Source organism: Agelaius phoeniceus, chromosome 1 (assembly GCF_051311805.1).
Source record: "Agelaius phoeniceus isolate bAgePho1 chromosome 1, bAgePho1.hap1, whole genome shotgun sequence".
In the NCBI taxonomy this organism is placed as follows: Eukaryota; Metazoa; Chordata; class Aves; order Passeriformes; family Icteridae; genus Agelaius; species Agelaius phoeniceus.
In genome coordinates, this window is record NC_135265.1 from 68,672,718 (window position 1) to 68,676,960 (window position 4,243).

Genomic DNA, 4,243 nt, shown 5'->3' on the forward strand with positions numbered 1-4,243 from the left:
TGATAGAAAGAACTAATTTTGGTCTTAACTCTCTCTTCAGCTGTCAGATCCCTGAAACTTATAAAATATAATTATCAGTGATAGTCCAGCCCTTCTTTCAAATCTGGTTAAAATTAGCTAAGGAGAAAATTCACTAAAGGGTGCTGGCAGACAGATATCAGGCCAAAAATACATCAGGCATCGTGTGAGTTGCGTGTTTCATGGGTAGCTGCTAATTTAGTACTGCATTTCTCCCAGAGCAGCCCTTGGAGATAGCTACTCTGGTGTCCAGGAGCTGAGATTCCTTGGTGCCTGTTTCAGTGAAGAGCTACTTGGAATTGTTTATGTCTGTCCCTTCCAAGCACCGCTGAGTGTTGCTGCATGCTGTCAGAGGGGGCTTGGCACCCTGAGGATTTTTTGTTCCCTGTGGACTTGGGGGCACACCAGACATCTGTACACAAGGCAGTGGAGCTGCCCCTATGGGCTTGTGTGTGGCTAAGGGCTGTAGGTAAAAGCAGCAACAAGACTGTAACAGCATGGGACTCCTCTCTGGAAAAAGACCTTGGCCCTCAGTGAGTACCAGCCTCTGCACAGCTTGGTGTTGTTATGGACAGAAAGAGCTTTAACTCTAGAGCAGAGTTAAAGCCATAGGTCTCCCTGTTCTAGGGGCATTTTTGACTGGGCAAGACACAGTCCAGCTGTTCTGTTTTGAGCCTGTGTAGAGTAAGGTGCATTTAAGTGTGTGGCAGGTGCTATATCCAAGGTAAAACACCCACTTGTGTGTGGCAGTGTCACCTCAATAGCACAACATCCTCTATAGGCTCTGCTGAAGGGCTGATTTTCATTGAAATGGGGGGGTTAATGGTCTTGGGCCCTACTACTACAGAAGACCCATATTCCTGGATTTAACCTTGTGCTTGAGAGCATCTCTGTTGAAATTTGTAAGCAGGTTCATCTAGGCACCTTTAAGCTATGTGAGTTGTCTTGGCTGTGGTTTTTCTGCAAGGTATGTTTAATATGCTAAGTCTGCAAGGGTAGCACAAGCACTCTTCTACTTGTGTAAAGGACACAGTGTAACACCTGGCTTTTCAAGGTGCCCTGCAGTGGTGAAGGCTAAAAAAAGTATTTCTCCATTGCATAGTGCAATTTGATGAACAGATTTCAGAGAGAGTCCTAAACTATTTAGCTGTAAGTACAGTAAGCAATATAGCTGCATTAGCACAGAGCTCAGCTAGGTAAATTAGCATTGTGCAGCATAGACATATCCTAAATTTCTGCTATGGTTTCCTCAGTGACGCTTTTTCAAAACATGGCTTGAAAATAAATTACGTTTTTTTTTCACTCCTCCAAAACACTGAGCTAGGAAAGCTTGCATGCATTTTCCTTTTTTTTTTTAATCTCAGTATCTTATCTTTCAAAATAAATTCTACTCTGAATACCTAATTTGATTTAATTTGGGGTTTTTTTTGCTTTTATTGGTGGCTTCCTCTCAGTCATCTGAGAGGAAGCCACCAATAAAATACAATACACCAATACAGCCTGGATCCCTTGTAACCAAAAGCTGTTTCAGCTGGGGTACAGAAGAGACTGCCTCTGTATTTTAAAACCTGTCATTTCAGTTCCCTCATGACCTCATGATAGAAGGCTAGACATGATCAGAGAAGGAATAGAGATCTAGCATTATTATGTCCCTACATAAATCTACGCAGTTCTGATCACACCATCTCAAATAGGATGCAGTAGGACTGGCAAATGTGCAGGAAAGGGCAAGGATGATAGATGTGGATTATATAGCATGAGAGTAAGTCACATTCTCCAGTCTGTGGGGAGATGGTGGAGGGCTGCCATGGAGGTCTCCAGTCTGCATGAAGAAGGTGAGTAAGGAACTGCTAAGGGCTGCTACAATGTTAAAATGCGTGGTGCAATTCCCTGAAGGAATAGGTTTGGAAGTCTTCAAGGAAGAAGTCTCGTCTCAGTGACTGATAAGCTGTGGAACTCACTGCCACAGTGTATGGGCAAGTCCAAATATTTAAAAAGAGTTAAAAGAAGGACATGGGTTACTTTGATGCTTGTTCATCAATGATTAAGGGAAATCAAGAAAGTAAGGCTGGGTTATTCAAAGCAGGAATAACAGATTATTATCCTTTGTGCTTCTAGGAGTGCTTGTGGCATCGCTGGACGACCCACAAGGATATTGTAGGTACTAAGATGTTTCTATTTGTGGCTGCAAATTCTACCCAGTGTAGACCCAAAACACTACTGGTTGAGGTGTATTTTATCACAGAGGAAGAGTATGATCATAACTCCTCCTGCTTGAAGAGACTGAGAAAATGAAAACTGCCATGGTGTGTCAGAGGTTGATGCCCTGACACACTTCCCCTGCATTCTTTAAGTCAGGTGCTTTGGGAATTCCTGAGATTAAAGTTACACAAGTGTTGTTCTACGTAGTCAAGTACAGTGGCTATTTTAGAGCCCTGTAAATTGGAAATAAGGGCTGGGAAAAAATTAAATACAGCCAAGATGGTAAGAGTATATATGAGGCCTCAGTCCTGCAACTATTTAAATATCTTGTATACTGTTCACTTTCGAGCAACATACTAAGGAGAAGGTAGTTTTCCAAGGAGACTCTTGCATCAGTAGAGAATAAACTACATTTAATATTTGCTGAAGTCTTATATGGCTAACTTTTCTTAACAGGTTTTAGCTTTCTGTCACATTTGTTTAATGTCTGCAAGGTGATTTTCTTCCTCCTGGCTCCACCATCCCAATAATTTGATCAATGAATGGAATGAAGTCATGGACCATTGGCATTTTTCCATCCCCCAAAGTGGTATGACAAAAAAATTTAAGTTTATATGGACTTTCGAATTGGTTTGATGTTTGGGGGAGTAAATACAAAGTTTCTGCATGCAGATTACCTCTGCCCATCAGGAGATTTATTCTAGGTCAGCAGGATTACCTGCTGGAAACTGAAGTGCAGGCAGAATAACACAGATCTAAATATGCTGGGTCTAGAGTTGGCTTAAGATATCATGATTGGTCTCTGATCTTGGTTATGTGAGATAAGCCAAAAATAGTGATATTTTTGCTAGAAGAGTTTGTTCTGTCTCTGCCTTCATACCTGGCAGAGAGGCAGTAACTCCAAGGCACAAATCAGAAACTCCCACATACAGCCCTTGATTGCTTCTTTTTCAACTCACCATGCAATTGCCATATGTGAATCTACCAAGTGACACTTCCTAATCTAAAGGACTATCACTTTCCTAAAAGTACAAGCTTAAATGAACTGCATGATCAGGCAAATTAAATCAATACCAAGTCTAGAAAGTGAAGAAGGATGGACTTCTAAATAGGACAAGTGCTCCCTGTTGATACTGGTGGCAAAATGTCCAGCAGTTTGATGTCTCAAAAACCTGTGTTCCTGTGTGCCCATGACATAAAACCTAGTGAATGCAGGGTGTACTGAAACTCTGCTACAGTGGTCAAGTTGTCCCCATCCTTTTTTGGTTTTCTCCTCTGCCTGTATTTCTACTGAAATCATCAAGAAATACATCAGGGAAATGCAAGAGATAATCACACCTCACTTTTCACTTAGTTTATCTTTTCCAATATTTTAAGACCTATCTTTTGCAAATATTCTGAGCATCCCAGAAATATACATAAAACCCACAGAGGTTGTTTGCAGAGAGTAGAGGAAAAAAAGTGAGGCAATCTGGGAAATGTCTGTCTTAGTCTCCTCCACGTTGAAACAAAAGTGCTTCCTTAGAAAAGATCCAGAGCCAGCACATGCAGGCACTGCAGGAGTAAGATGGATTTGAGTCTGGATCTCCAAAGCACTGACAGGTAAATTACAAAGGGCAGAATCTTCATTACTGGTGATTTAGGAGGCACAAAGAGATGCAACTTGATTTGTGGATCCCAAGTGGATTTTTCAAGGCTGGCAATTAATAATAGGAAATAGACTTGTAAACTGAATGAACCTGACACAGGGTCATGAGAGCAAATTACATTTGGAAGCTATAGTGCCATTTTTTCTAGTTACTTGTAAGAACAGTGAATAGTGTGGAATTTTGTTTGCAGATACTTTTTGATTTTTCTCCTTCTGTGCTTTTATTCTGCCATCCCCATCCCAAAAAATTCAAGTCTTTCTTTGGAGATTTAAGTATGTAACTACTTAGTCTTGTAATTTGAAGTAACAAGACAGTTTGGTGACATTTTACAAGACAAAAGCCATTCATTCCACCTCTAATAACTACACGACTCT

At 40.9% G+C, this 4,243-nt stretch overlaps 1 long non-coding RNA gene across 1 annotated transcript; it reads left to right on the top strand.

The window, feature by feature from the left end:
• The first annotated feature begins 227 nt into the window (after positions 1-227).
• Positions 228-2,706, top strand: LOC143695791 (uncharacterized). The gene is made up of 3 exons (XR_013185331.1): positions 228-551; positions 2,137-2,179; positions 2,677-2,706. It is a non-coding gene; the product is annotated as an uncharacterized LOC143695791 (long non-coding RNA).
• Positions 2,707-4,243: the final 1,537 nt, after the last annotated feature.